At 38.5% G+C, this 16,559-nt stretch overlaps 1 protein-coding gene across 4 annotated transcripts in view; it reads right to left on the bottom strand.

Moving 5' to 3' along the window:
* PCLO (piccolo presynaptic cytomatrix protein) overlaps positions 1–16,559 on the bottom strand; it is a 402,552-nt gene that overhangs the window by 181,059 nt on the left and 204,934 nt on the right. The gene's annotated exons all lie outside the window — the stretch shown is intronic.

Here is a 16,559-nt window from a genome sequence, read left to right as displayed (position 1 = left end):
CTCATATTAAGTAAACATTTAAATGGAATATTAAGTTAGCTTTCCAGGGTAAGACAAGTTCTGTTACAGAGGATGACACCTAACTTCAGACGCTGACTGTATTTCATCCTTTACTGAAAATATATGGATTGGTCACTGTCATGGAGAAAAGGCTGAATTAGATGGACTTTGATCTGAAATTGTGTTGCAGATCCTATCCTCACAAAACTAAATTCCAATTGTTGAACTGCATGTGAACAAACCCAAATACCTGAAAACCATCAACTTGTTCTTCAGTCTATTCTTTCTGTATGACCAGTGCAGGAGAAACTATAAAGTATTGATTTAAATTTGCAAGAGAAAAAAGAAAAAGCAGTTTGCCACTAAATTTCAAGATATTTTCAAACTCCGAATAGTCTGAACTGCAGGAAAAATATTTCCAACACATTTCTTTAAAAAAGTTTTGAAGTTTAGTAGTAAATTTTTGGTAATCCCATATCTTTCAGCAGGAAACTCACATGTGATCATAATGACTACTCAGACAGAGGACTGGAAATATGCTAATATTTTAAAGCATTTACATGTTTCTCCTCTGAACAGCTTAGGACCCATCGTAATCCAATGAGAAGCCACCCACTGGCCACAGTTTATGTGCAGTTTGTTATGTCCTCGGATCTTTCATTTAAGTTTACACAGAAGGAAAACCACTGCCTTACCTTGAAATAAAACTACCACTAAGTTCTTTGCAGGTGTTTTGACAAGTTTAGGAGACAGCTGAACTGTAGCTTTCTGCTTATAAATGAAGTGGTAAATTGTAGAAAGAAAATGCAGTGTCTCCAGATGTCTATTTAAGCCTCTGATGAGTTAACTCCAGTGAGGCATCTGAAGTGACACCAAAGGCTTAGTCAAACCTGCTGGAGTGGAAAACCTACATCTTTTTTTCCTCCCCAAAACACTGCATAATCTAGAGGTTGGGGTTTTGTTTGTTTGTTGTTTTAGAGAGGTGTAAGACATGATACACAAGGGGAGGTGGAAAAGCCTGGGTTGGTTTACTCTGGATAAGTTTAAGAGGTTAACTACCATCTTGTAGTCCTTAAAGGGGGCAGGGCTATAGAGAAGATGAAGCCAGACTCTTTTTAGAGAAGAGAAAGAACAGCAAGGAATAGTCACAAGCCACAGCACAGAATTTCTGACTAGATATTAGGAGGCTGGGCAGTAATTTCAGAAAAAGCTTTAGGAGCAGGCTACAGAGAATATGCGGTATCTTCATCCAGGGATGGATGATGAGATGTGTGAAGCTTGTTTGGACAAGGTCCAGAACAGCATGATGTACCTTCAGAGCTAGCCTGGCTTTGAGAAGGAGGTTTGAATGAATGGATTCTAGAGGTCTCATCCATCCTAAATTTCTCTGTTTCACAGCCCTCACAGAGAAGGCAGATGGAGTTTGGATACAGTTCTGCTTATTCATGAAACTAGATACATTTTTTGTGGAAAATATTTTGTAAAATCACCTAGTTTGGTGAATTTTTTTTTTTTTTAACATTGTCAGAACCCAGAATAAAATGGATGCTTTGTTCTGGATGTTATTCCAACCTTTATTGTTATCCTTAAACATTTTTTTTTAAATTGCATAATTACCAGCTGTTTAGTATAATGAAGTTAAAACATACTTTATTTTAAATTTCTATTCTTTGTGAGCAGGACACCTTTCTTGTTTCACCTTGTTTCTTAATTTATTGCTCATTCCAGTGTTTGTGTAACATAACGTACCAGTGTGGGTAAGATACACATCAAAAGAATTTACTAGAGACTGATAAAACAAAATCAGAAATCTGATTCAAAATGAGACTTCTAGAGTCCCAGGTATTCTATAAATATCTCCAGTCTGATACAGATATTCAGAGCTCTTCTATATATTGAGCCCCTTCTGGGCTTTAAAGCAAATGGAGATGATTATCACTGTCTGTCACTTCCCACCATTTACTTTATTGACTGTGGTGTCAATATTTCTAGAACAAGTCAGACAGTTGGAAATTCTTCTCCATTAATAATTTTTTTAAAAAAATATATTTCTAGTAGGATCAGAAGTAGAAGAAAAAGCAACCCGTGCCTGCTTAGGTTTTTGTTTTGTTTTGTTTGGGTTCTGTGTTTGGGGGTGGTGGTGTCGTTTTTTTGGTTTTTTAGTTTTTTTTTAATGTGGATAGGAAAAAGTCTGTTTTAGGAGAATCACTATCTATATTTTTTTGGCTTGCCAGCTGCCAGGGCCTTATTTTTACTTTCTCTCCATAGGCAGCTGGCAAACTACCACTTTATACTTTTTTTTTTCCCCTACTGTATAAAACTTTCTTTTTTCCCGTGCAAACTGGAACGTATTCAATATAAAATTCAGATTTAAAGGATATTTTCTACTAGAACACTTCCAGTGGCACTATTTCAATCATTTCAACAAACAGGCTTCCTCCCTGTTGCCCACATTCCATATATTTGGAGGTTCCATTCTTTATAATAATCAGAATCAAGATATTTTTTTTTTAAAGAAAATGCAAAAAAAAAAAAATAATCCATATTGGAAATAGGGATATAACCAGTTTAGAGACAAAAAAATATTCTAATTTCCTCAAAGCATGATCCATGGCTAACTGAATTAACAGAGTGTACCGTTAACTTCAGAGAATTTGATATGAGTTATCTAGTTAACGTATTCTGCAACAACACTTGAGAGAGAAGCACAAGCTTCTATGGCTTTAAAAGTCAATGGAAATACTCAGATTTGAATTTAAGTCATCATAATAGATCACAAAGGGTTCAGCAGCAATGCTGGTTGAAAGCATTTCCATCTTTCCTACTACTCCACATTTTATCTGCCTTAACTAGCAGATATGATGTATTTATTATCACAATGTTAAACTAATAAAATGTATGACCTCTTCTAACAAACACTGCTCCCCTGTTACTTGGATAATGTATTTATGGATCACGAACAAACTTTTCTATTTCAATAGGATTTGAAAGACAGGTCTCACCTGCATGTGAATTTATTTGCTTAAGCATATTATAAACATTCATTACTCACTAGTAATGGAAAACATTACTATTTCTTCAAGACCAGGGGTCACACACCTCAAGAATCATTGAAGAATTTGTAAAGCAAAATGGAAATACGAGTCAGAACCACTCTAGCTCCAGAGTTACTGTTCTGCAAGAAAATTTAGAGCTACTTTATTAGAGACATTTGCTTAAAATTATAAAAAACCCCAACCAACCAAAACAAAACAAAAAAACCCAAATTCTTCAAAAATAGAGGAAACTCTTATAACATTAAGATTCTAAAAATCTTCAAAGAAATTCCAAAATAAAAAGGCATTAATGAGTGCCAAGTTGAATTTGGGATGCTGCTATAACTTAGAGGCATTTTGGGACTGCTCCATTGCTTATCCTTCAATTGTAGCTTCTTGTTATATTTGTATAAATCATGGAAATAGTTTTGCCATATTTTTGAAGGAAATCACTTATAGAGATGTTTTACAGAATACTGTCACTGGATTTTGGGGATCTTTTTTTCAAAGTCTAGTTACCCTAACAGGGGAATGAAAGAAGCATTTTCTAATCTATCAGCTAAAAATCTAGAATGCAGTAATAACAGCCTTTCTCTTTATAATGATGACAGACATTGAGGTATTAGTATCTCAGAATGTATATAACATTACATGCCTATAAAAAAAAAAAAAAGCTTTTATTAGGAAAGGATAATTTCTCAAAACTTCAGTGTATCAAAAAAAATCTAGAAAAAAGGAGGCGGTTCTAGCAGCACACACACACCCCCCCCAGCAATTTCCCAAATTACTTTAACCTAATCTTTGGGATTGAAAGCTTAATGAAGGGTGTAAGCTAGTGTTTCCTGAACTGTACTGTGTGTTCCTTTCTAAAGTTGCATAGGAAGTGCTTGAGGGAACATCATTTGCTTCTGAAGCGAAGCAGTACAGCAATCCAAGTGTCACTGCACTCAGGCTAATGAGAACACCACTTAACTAGAACAGCAGGACTCAGACGGGAGAGTTTCCCATACTCTGTGCATCCTGTTTTATATCCACACAAAATATTACAAATCTTGGCTAGAGAGTGCAACGTAGGCCAGTGAGATGGTCTGGGCTTGTGGAGAGTGGCTGTTCCATGAAGAGAGGCTAAGGGAACTGAGCTTCTTTTAGCTTGGAAAAAACAGCTAATTGCTGTCTTCAACTCTCCAATGCAGCACTACTGAAAAGCCAGACCCAGACTTTCCTAAGAGATGCACAGTGAAGGACAAAAGGCACAAGTTGCACAAGGCAAATCAAGCATTCATCATCGTAAAAGCAGTGACGTCCCAGAATAAGATGCCCAGACAGACAGTAAAATCTCCATCCTTGGAGGTTTTCAAAATTCAAGTGGACAAACCCTCTAGCCATCTGATCTAACTCAGAAATTAGCCCAGCTTTGGTGTGGAGGTGGGACTACATGACCTCCACAGAGCCCTCCCAATCTAATTAATTGGTGATCCTTTTCTCTGTCACTGTGATGGCTGAGAAGTTCAGATAGCTAATGTTTGCAAAACATAATACAGGCACCACCATACTGATGGATTTACTGCCAAGATGCTGTGGAAGATGTGAAAGAATAGGCACTGCAGTATTTATTTTTATTAAATAAAAGCTTCAATGTGGGCAATAATGTTCCAGAGCTGCAGTATTGCTGAGATGAAAAATACTGTTAGTCATGTTTGCAAAATACCCTCCAGAAAAACCATTTGCTTTTTTACTTTTATATATATATATATATATATATATATATATAAAAAAGGGAAAAATGTTACTTTTGTCACATCATGAAAACTTGTTTTCTTTGGTGAGGTCTTGGGCCAAATGATAAAGAAAAGAAAAAAAGAGATAAAAATGGGTTCCTCTGCCTGCGTTACAATTCTCTCGGACAAACAATGTTCCAACAGGCTGTAAGAACATAAGGGCTGGGAGCAGCCTACACTACTGCTGTCACAAGAATGACTTTTACTGCCTAAAGAAATATCTGGAGGCATTACCACGGAACCCTCAATACTACCGTATCACTGATCAAATGAGCAAAGGACAAACTCAGCGATTCCTCTCGGCTCTTCCTAGAAGGCCACGATAATTCTGCTGTGGATTGTAACTTAGGAATGATAAAAGGAGTATCAATATGATGGAAGTTAATAACCCAGGCTGAAATTTCTGGAAAACACGGTCATTGCTTCCAACTTTAACTCAGACAAGAAGCATTATTTTATTCCACTATTACCCTCTTACATCATATATATACAGCAAAAATACAACTGTGAAAGAAATTATGGAAAATGTGCTCTGCAAGCTTAGGAAGTAAATATTACTTCCAAGCTACCTTATGATTTCCTGAGGCTTACATCACTGCATTTTATTAATGCTATACAGCAGCTGAAAATAAACACTGAGTCTCAAATTAATCTTCCCTATATTAGGCTAAAATTTGAAGTGGGTAGTCCTTGTTGGGATTAACCCTGCCCATCACCCTTCCTGACTACCCCTTCACCTCTGGCAACTTCTGTCTAAATAGAGCAGTCCTCCAGATTTAGAGAAACCACGACCATTATTTTCATCTTGCACACACTGAGGAAATCCCTAGTTTAACCTTCCTTCAGGCCTTCCTCCATCCTGTTTAATTTCATCCCTGCCTTTACTTTTAGTTCATGGCTAGCCCATTTAGTCTGCTTGGCATTTACAATCCTACACCAGGGAAAAGGTTTGCCGGGCAGTGTAAGAGCACCAGCACACTCGATGCTTGAGCTGGATTCAGCATTAGCAAGCAGCTTGCAAAGTGAGTAAGGTGAGATAATCAAAGCTGTATTTTGATAGGAACCACTTGGATTGGATGAAAGAAGGTGTTAGAGAGAGACCAGCTGGGAAACAGCAGTAGGATTTAGAAGGGAGCTTAGAGGGAAGATATGGACAGATGGAGAATGTGAACAGAAATTGAACCAAGACCCAAATTCATCCTGTACAAAATGCAAGAAGTTCTGGAGGAGAACCGAGACGCAGGCATCCTCTGTAGTCTCATACAGAGGGAGAGGAGAGACAAATTCTAGGCTCTGCATCAAAGTTTCACAGAGATGTCTAAGCTGTATCTTTTGATGGTGTTTCAGACTTGCCCCTGTCTCCTATCTTCATTCCCAATAGAGAGACTGTAAGCATTTACCATACCATTATGGATTCCACTCACTGAGCTGAACACTGCAGCTGGGAAATCACTTTTTTGTGTTTCTGAAAAAAAGTCTACCAGTGTTCAACTCCTCCTCAGTATAAAAACTGGAAGTTATTTGGAGAAACTGAACTGAGAAGGTAAGTACAAAGGAAAAGCTTGGTCTCTCCAGGTAAGAGTTGAAAACTGTTGACAGGATAGCTTCTGAAAGTCTGAACTGGTGTCAGCAAAGCCCACGTTCTTCCGTAAGTAAAAGGTTTGTCTGCGCTATGATGCCCACCTGTCAGCAACCATTCACCTCAAAAGCATGCTGGGAGAAACTGGAAACTATTGGAAAGAGCTCTTTTATTTTGATAGACATTTCAGTGAATTAAATGAACACTACTTTAATTATATTTTTTTTTAAATTGTGCTTTGGTAGCTAGAAAACAATTTATAGTCTTAACTTTAACTGAATCATAACTTGCGCTGCACAGAATTGATAAAAGGAAACTAGGAGCAATTAATCCACTGTTTTTAATAAGAGAAAAAGCAGGAAATAGGAATACAGAAGATTCAGAAGACAGGCTTTTTGAAAGACCATGGGATTCACCTGACCAAAAGTAGTCTCAGTCATCTAGAATCTCTTTGTAGCCAATGGAGAAATGGGTGGGATTAATCCTACTTTAAAATAAAAATATAGAATAAGTATATGAACTGTTGTTCCCTTAGAATATTTTTGCCTGCAGATTATAACAGGAATCTAGAGTGACCAGGTCAGGTGTGACTTTACACCACCAATATCTAACAGTAAACATCACCTTTCCATTCCTTCATACATTAGCTAGGTAGCCTATGTTCTCATGTCAGTGAAGGAAGATGCTAGATCTCTCTAGATTTCTGAAGATAAATGTAAAGTGCAAATTAAAAGGGGGAATAAATTCCACTTCAGCTAAGGGACAGAAGGAACAAGACAGGTGGCATTTGGGCTATGGTATTATGGACTTAATTTCTTTGTCTCAGCTTCTTATCTCACAAATGAAGGCTGCATCACTGAGGTCATTCAGATTAGCGAAAGAGCCCTATATGATGAGTGGTTAGTTTACTCAAGCAGTTTGTGACAAATGCTGCTATCTATACAAACTGACAACAAGGATGCGGATGATAATGTGTAAGAAGAGCCATGAATACTAAAGACATTTGTACTTCATTTTAGAATTCAGTTTTTAAAGATAATGCTATTACTCATATTCCTCAAGATACTCTTGGCTTGGAAGGGAAATCAGTCATGTAGGCTATAGAATCATAGAATCATAAAATCATGTAGGTTGGAAAAGACCTTTAGGATCATCAAGTTCAACCATTAACCCAGGACTGCCAAGCCCACAACTAACCCATGTCCCCAAGCACCTCATCTACGCATTATTTAAACACCCCCAGGGTTGGTGATGCCACCCCCTCCCCGGGCAGCCTGTGCCAGGGCTCGGCCACCCTTTCCATGAAGGAATTTCCCCTCACACCCACCTAAACCTCCCCCGGCACAAGGTGAGGCCGGTTCCCCGTGTCCTGGCGCTTGTTCCCTGGGAGCAGAGACCGACCCCCCTTGCCTACAGCCCCTGCCGGGCAGCTGTAGGGAGCCACCAGGTGCCCCTGAGCCCCCCCTCTGCAGACTGACCCCCCCAGCTCCCCCCGCCGCCCCCCCCAGCCCCTGCCCCAGCCCCTGCCCCAGCCCCTGCCCGGCTCTGGACACGCTCCAGCCCCTCTGCGTCCCCCCTGCCCTGAGGGGCCCGACCCTGAGCCCAGGCCCCGAGGGGCGGCCGCACCGGTGCCCAGCACAGGGGGACGGGCACTGCCCCGGCCCTGCCGGCCACAGCGCTTCTGACAGCGGCCAGGGCGCTGCTGGCCCCCTTGGCCACCTGGGCACGCTGGGGGCTCCTGCCCAGCGGCTGTGCCCAGCGCAGAGCCCCCCCGGCCCTTTCCCCCGGGCAGTTCCCAGCCCCCTGCCCCCAGCCCGCAGTGTTATTCCCAATTCAGATGTAACACGGTTTCACTAAAATATATTGCTCCCAAGGCATTTGTGTGATTGCAATTATCAAGTTTTTGTTAATATCTACTAAATATCCGAGACCACAAGTTGAGATAATTCATTTCCCGCCTCCACTAGACATGAAGAGCACTTAGTAGCTGCCCTATTTACAATAATGTTTAACACATTGAAAGACTCTTACCTTGTTGTCAGCTTTGGTCTTTCTAGATGAACACAGCCAGACCCTTTAGCCTTTCAGCCAATGCCTTGTTGTCTAAATATTTCATCCTTTCTTATTTGCTCAACTTTGAAATTTTTCAGCCTCTCTAACTCTTAAGTGGTGCTGACCTAAACCACATGTAGTATTACAGCTGAAGTTTCACCAGCCACTGAGTAGGGTAGAACAACTGCAACCTGTATCTTACACATGCACTAGTAAGCAGTTCCCAAGAACATCACTGCTTTTCATGCAAGCACCTCATATTTTTAAATCACATTGTCTGAACTTTTGCTACTACACCTGAACATTTTCGGTGTTGCTATTGCCTAAACAGCTACATTCCTTTTTATTTATTTTTTTTTCTGTTGTACCTGTGGTGTCTGTATTGTTACTGAATCTGATTCTGGAAAACTGCTCTGAATTGCAATTCTGCTTCCCAAAGTAATTGTATTTCCTATATTGATGTACAAATGCTGTATGAGTGCTTTCTCCATACTCTAAATTGCAATTGAATTATTAAAGAGTCAGGTCTATGACAAAGCCTTGCCTGACCCACTTAAAACTGCTACGCAGTTTAACAGTGACCAGTTTGGCCTAAGATATCTACTTCCAGCTGGCAGATGGAAAGTAAACTCGCATTAAAAAAACAGTAATTGCAAGAATTCTAGTTTATCACTAAGTAATGTGCTGGAGTAAGAAAGTAAAATAGTACAGTAGAAGGAACTATTTTTCTCATTATTTCATACTAAAATATGATTTTGAACACCAATATGTAAACCCGTAAGTCTACACCTAGTTTAATGCATACCTGTAAATAGTTATTTATCTTACCAAATTATTCTTAATATGAAATCACTGGCTCAGAAAACCAATGCCTGAATAGAATTATTTTGAGGATCAGGTAAAGTTTAGTTCTAACATAGGCAAGCCTTATTAATTAAAACAAAAATAAAAACAAAACCCAAACAGAAAGACCCAACAACCTTTCAGGTGTTATTAGCTCACACTGCAATTTGAAACACTGATACCATGAGAGAATCTGGCCTATACAGTACTTCTAGAGATATGAAGTAAAACTTCAGAGCTCTGGTAGATGATTTATGAAGGTAATAATGCAGTGATGAGTATTAAGAACACTCATCTAGCCCAACAATTACTGGATACCAACATTTCATCTTTTTCTTTACTTTTACTTTTTGGGGTCATCATATGGGGTGTATGTAGCTATGCAGATATTTTTCTTATTTTTCCTTAGGGAAAATGTAAAGTTTTGAAATTTTTAGGAGCTCATATACTAAAAATAAATTAATCTCCAGGGTCACGCTTGTCCCTGGAGAAAGCATGCCCAGGTATCAGAATTTAATTGAGATGCACCCCTTTAAAATCTAAAGAACTGATTGCAAAGAATAATTATCTCAACACTAGCATACCCTGAACTGTTTCAAAAAAAATGACCCCCAACAAATAAAAAACCAGGGATGATTTTAAATGCACTTTGTGATGATTTAGCACATGATTTGTGCTAAAGGAGCATCCCAGAGGTTTCATATGCAAAGGAAAGGTAACCACTGACACAGTGGAGAATGAAGAGGCATACAGAGTATCTTTTTACTTTTCTGAATTTTTTGTTCTGTTTAATCATATCTGATCATAAGTTTCAGATGTACTGTGGGTTTGGGTCTGGTTTATTTTTAGTAATCTTCATATAAGACATATGAGCTCTCATGGGTTTTTGCCAGTCTTGGATCACTTCCAAGTAACATTTAATCACATTTGGCTGATCAAGACAATATTTTATAAACTTTAAAATATTTTAATAAAATGATGGGGAAAAGTGTTGGAATTAAAGCTTGCAGTTTTTTATTAGATGAAGTTTAGAGTACTTTGGCAAGAACAAATTGGTTGTCTCTAGTTAGTGCACACTGCTATATTTTGCATTACATTCCTTCTGGAGAAAACTAAATAGAAATCATTTCCATAACTATATCTGAGATGTGCTCAAATCCCAGTGAGGAAAACCAGCCTGAGCCCATGACTGGCTCCTTTTGGACAACAACACAGTATACTCGCAGATACTTCAGCATCGACTACTCTCATCTACTGTTCTGCTTTTCCTGCACCAAACAACTTGCTAACGTAGCAGACAGTGCTTCCCTTCCAGGGAAGAGTTTATGGACATTGGTCTTCTGCTCCTTTTGGAGAAGGTACGGTCATTTGCTCCATCAATATGACTTTCCTGTGCTTCGGTCACAGCTGCTCATAAAAGAGTAGACAGAATACAGTGCAAGAAGCCAAACATAGCAGTAGAACATGTGAAAGGAACTCTCTTCAGAGTTCAGTGAGGCAATGACACTAGCAGAAGTTACCCTCCTACTACAAACTGGCTAATTACAATGCATGGCTTGATAGGAGATGAAAGTCTGAAGCAAAACAGAGCTGAAGTAGGACAAAACTGGCTGGTTGGTATGTGCCCCTCTGTCATTCTTCTGTGCCTGCTTGGTTCTACTGTATACTTTTATATGCTGTATCTATTACTTTAAAGGAGGAAACACTGTATTGGCTTCCCTCCATACCCAAACTCAAAGTAGTCCTAAAATGGATAACCACAATAATCAATCGGCTGGATAGGAACAGAGAGATAGTATTGTACCCTCACTCTTCTTCGTCTTTTATGGAAGATAAAATAGCAAGCGATGGGATTTGTTGTCAGGGGTGGTTTTTTAATGTGTATATGAGAGCTGGCTTAAGAGGAAGATGGATAAGCTGACAGCTGGTGAGAAATGGTCCAAGTGACCGAAAAGTTAGGCTCTTTGTCAACTCTGCCATAAATAATTTCCTTTATAAAAGATAGTTAAGGATCCCCTTTGAAAAGCAAAAGAGTGAATACCATACTAATTTTCTGTTATGCATGAATGTCCCTTGGTTGAATAGAGACTGTGTGAAATCAACTAATCTAAAAGTATCAGTCAAGACAGACTGACCCGGTTAAATGTGCTTCAGAAAATAATTTTTATATGAGATACTGACCAAATGTGGGGTAATCTTTCTGTTTTGAAGATATGACAGATGGAAAAAAGACTCCTCATTTGAGTCACATAATTGTTATTCCAAAGGATTTCAAATACAGCACAAGAAGCAGTAGTTTGAAATGTTAACAGGACTCTAAATTGTAAATAATTCAGACCATTAGTGGAAAAAGTAATCTAAAATCTAGCTAAAACCACATAGTTCAAGAAGATAGGTAAGTCCTATTTCACTATTTACACAGGGGTAAGATTGTCTAGAATTGTTTCTAGATTTGAGGGAGATCATCTTTTCAACTCAGTTTCCAGTAAATTCAATTGAAACACACACAAAAGTGTGTGACGATAGTGAAGCACAAAAGGAACTCAGTGGTTATGTTCACACCTTCTCTTGCTGGCCTGAATTCTATCTCAAAATAAGATCTCCTGTCCAAATGCAATGCCCCAGCCTCATATGTAGCTGCAGGACACTCTTCAGGGATGCAGGAACATGTATGCCTAACTAGACCCAGTGACTTAGCCTATGCTAAGCATGTTAACACACCGGCAGGCAGATGCAGATGTGCTGTTCACAAACTGTGTACAAACAGGAATCATGCAAACCAGGCTGCTCCCAGACTTTTAAGACCGGTGTATGCATGGACAAAAAGAAGGACCAGTTGTCACCAGCGCCTGAAGAAGCATTTCATTAAACCACAGCCCACAGATGTCATTTAGAAGCAAAGGTAAAAAAAACCAAAAAAACCCAACCAAACCACCAACCAGCCAACTTTGCACTTTAAATCTAGGTTACTCTAAGACACTCCCAGAGATGGCTCCTCACTCAACACCCAACAACAACTTAAACCCAAACAGCAGCTGTTTCTGCAAGATGTAATGGCTCCTCTATACTGAAATGTAACTTTTACGGAAAATGAAGTGTTCTTCCTTTTTTTTCTGGACCGAATCATGGGACTAAAATGGAAAATTAAAGTCATTGAATTAAGCTTTTTGCAGTTACAACCATGTGACCACCTACATCTCAGACCATAAAACACTTAGGAATATTTTACAGTAACTATAAGAGCTATAACAAAGTACCAACTTCTTTTAGCTGGAATTAGGCCCAGATAGCAAGAAACCAAGGGAAACATCAATATCCTGTGCTCCAATAATAGCAGAAATCTGTGACCTGAAATTCTGGCACGACTTTAAGCAATGAATCTATTCCCTGCTTCTGAGGAAGGGAAACGGAAATACCCAACCTCTAACCAGGTGATTATCCCTACTCTTTATGCATTCCCCAAGTAGAACATTCCTTGCTGAAATACAAGCCTGGTGATCAGCTTAGTCCTGAATAAACAACCAAAACATCATGGATATGATATAACAAAGGTTTTAATTCTACTGGGAGCAACTACCCTGCTTCCCTTCTTCAGTGCCCAGATGTACAGCACATCTGATGCAACAAAGGACAGCCCAAATCAGTGAAGTCCTAAGCTTCAGTTTTAAAGTTGAAAACTTCAGAATACCGTAGAAGATAAAATACAGATGGATGTACTTTGTTTTGATTACTTTAAAAATGTATGTCATTCGAAGAAATCTGCACTTTTAAAGTCAGTATAAAATCACTTCTGCTTTTACTACAGCAATGGATGAAGTCCTGCAATTCTGACCTAAATAAAGACACAAACTTTTGGGATTTTGCTTGAAATCATGTCTATTTTACTATAGTATACAGATTTCAATAATATTTGCCTTACAAGTACAGTGACTCACATCAAATAAAAATTTCAGACAGAGTCTCTGTTAGCTCTCTTAATAAACAGATTGATAGAATTTGTTCTAAGTGTTGAAGTTTAAATGCACAATTTCTACCCTGAAGCTGACAGACGGTTGACAGATGTGTTTTTGCATTAGTTTCATGAATACAAACACTTCTGCTGAGTCTTTATGCACTGCTTAGCTGTAGATGTTGTATATGTGTGACAGTTCACGTGCAAGACCTGCAATTTGCTTCAGTTTAGTTGAGCAGACATTTTGCATCCAAAGGCAAAGGAAGACAACTTCCGTCTTTGATTACACATATGCAATATGTACCAATGTCAGACCTGACTGTGGCTGGTATGTGACTTTGATTCTGTGATGCACTGGTGTAAAACTATTTCTTTATTAAAACTAGACAGGTACTCACAATTTTTTGTTGCTGTTGAATGGACAAATATAAATCTCCACTTCTAAACTCTGCTAATGCCTCCTGGTCCCCTCATGGAAACCACTGCTATGGCTATGCTCTCTGTGGAATCCTACCATGCCGGACTACTGGACAGTCTATCAAAGCCAGTGCTGGGGAGCTCATTGCCACTGGGAGCTCAAGTGGCACAAAGCTCACAAAACAGGAAAATTAGGTCTCTTTGTAAACTATCAATTCCAGATGGGTGGCTGCCACAACTTTTTTGGTGCTGACAACTTACAGTTCACAAGTTTTCCTTGACACAGCTACACTACTAATACATATCATAGAAATGTACAGCACACAAGAACTACCAAAGGGAACATAATGGAAAACAATACTTCTACGCTGGATTAATAGGAAGCCACCATCTATGTTCATTCATGTGTTCATATAGAGGCAATGACTACTATACATAGTAAATGAAAATGTAATGTAAACATATAACTTGTTATTTAAAAATTAAATGTGAAAGCCATATTATCTAGATACTTATTATTATGTGATTAACTAGCAGGTTATTTTTCACTCTTTCACTTATACTAGATTCTATCAAATACTGGAATAATTTCCTATACAATGTGCATTGAAGAATAACATCATATTTAAAACAGCAGTTCTAAAACACAGTGTTAATTTAATCAACTTATTCATAGTCTCTATAAACTTTGTCCTTGAGATGCTGTAATAAGTACATTTTTCAATGGAAAAAGCCCATGAATTATGAAAGTGCACTACTTGAAGGACAAGGTATCATTTCATTGTAAGCCTTAGAAAGAGACTAATTTTATTCTTATCCTTTTAGTCCCACTGATTGCATAAGGATCAACTTTTTTGATAAACTCATAAAAAGAAGCCTCTGAAACATATAAATGAACACATGATCACCTTTTTCACCTGCATTGTTTATGGATGCAAAGACATAACCCTGAAACAAGAACTATTAACAAAGTGATGTGATATTCATCCATGCAAAAAGTATTCATATGCACACTCTTTAGTGAAAGATCAATCTTTCATTTCCATTTTACTATTTTATGTTCAGCTCTAGTAAATTCTCTTTCCCAGGGCAAGCTGTTTCACTATTTTTTCTGCACTGAACTTCACTGTTCTGAATGACATAACTGATCTGTTCTACCTTTCCCTTTTTATAATTAAGCAATTAGGAAATCTCCAGTCAGGAGGCACAAAAGCATACACAGATGATTAACAGATAAAGATTTCAGCTGTTGTGGGCACCGTACAAAGAGAGAATGAAAAAAACAGTCCAACTGCCAAAAATGTTTTAAACTTGAGGAAACATCTTACTTTCACACTTAGCAGGATAATCCAAAGGTGATCCTGTATTTGAACTCAAGTGTAACAATGATCTGTTGCTATAACAACTCAGTTCTACAGCTGAGAAAATGTCAGCAAGGTTCACGCTTTGTCAACAGTGCCACTATTTGTATGCCAGCTCTCAGGGAGAACTTGGAGTGTGACAAAAGGTACCAAAAGAAGAAATCACTGTCCACTCTTTCCTGTGCTTCCAAGATGATATGGTCCTAAAACCAGGTTCTCAGCTGGTGTAAACAAACATAGATGTGCTGGCGAGAATACTGTAAGTCTCATGGAAACTTGGATATTGTTTACACTGCAGATCCTTCCTTCACAACGTCACTGGACTGAGTAATCGAGAACTGAAACTGATACAGCAACTGCAAAAGCAATTTATTGCCCATATTTCCAGATGCTGATGAGGTCATTAGATTAGGTTCTGCAAATGCCACTCTATTTTCTTTTTTGTCATATTTTCCTCCTTTAAAATGGATGCACCTGATCCCAGCCTAAGCTAACTGAACCTCAGACAGTTAACAAAACTCTATCAGAAAGAGAGAGTGTAACAGGCTAAATGTTTAATATAACATCAGAGCTGAAAGCAGCTATGGTGGTCATGGGAGGTTTGCAGAGCAGTTTCCTCACCATATGCTGCACGAGACAGTGCCGTCCACTTTATATCCGTGGAAGCTTTTTACTTTCATTGCATTTGTCTACTTGCATCCCATGTTCCATAAAATTGCCCACCTCATTTGTTTAGCCTGTAAGTACTCTGAGACATGGGCTATTTGCTGCTTGATGGCTGCATACTAATAAGAGTAATACAGCTCATTACTGTTTGAGCTTAAGGCAAATTGGTAATAAACATGGGTAAAAAAGAAACAACGATGTGCAAGCCCTTTGTTTCCATGTCTCATTAATGAATACAGTGTGCTGAAACTCTACTGTAAAAGGCCTTTAAACAATCAGCTGTTTATAGAATGTATCATCCATCATACAAAATATATAATTCATATCAAATATATATGAATCTATGAAATAACTAAACTGAATAATTTGTCCTTAGCAATAGTTTCACTACAGTGAGTTACTTTACAATATTATACCTACTCTCCGATATCTAGTAGTACCCATCACTTTCTAACCCACGAGCAACATCCTTCAAGATGCTGTTCCAAACCCTCTACATCAAACTTTAGTGCTCATGCAGGTTTCCCCACTGTGCTAATCCTGCGTTAGGGAATGATGTTTATATGGAGTGCCAATGTCACGACTACAGTTTTCCCTTGAAATTTGCAGGTACTGTTCTCCAAGCAGTAACAGCATAGAAAGCATTTAATATCTGCACAAATATGTGAAGCTGCAGAAACTGCTTACAGTGTGAGCCTTGGAGGGTATAACCAGATACTTCTGCATTTGAAAGACACCACAAATTATCAAACACAGAAAACAAACCCTCTTTATTCTATCCAGCTGCACTAAGCGCTCATGTATTCAAATATATCTGAACATAAAAGATAAAAATTGCTGAAGAACTCAAATGGTAAGTCTTCCAGAGCTCTGACA

This window comes from Falco peregrinus, chromosome 6, assembly GCF_023634155.1.
Source record: "Falco peregrinus isolate bFalPer1 chromosome 6, bFalPer1.pri, whole genome shotgun sequence".
Taxonomy (NCBI): Eukaryota; Metazoa; Chordata; class Aves; order Falconiformes; family Falconidae; genus Falco; species Falco peregrinus.
The sequence above is the reverse complement of the archived record's forward strand: the minus strand, read 5'-3'. Positions and strand labels throughout refer to the sequence as shown.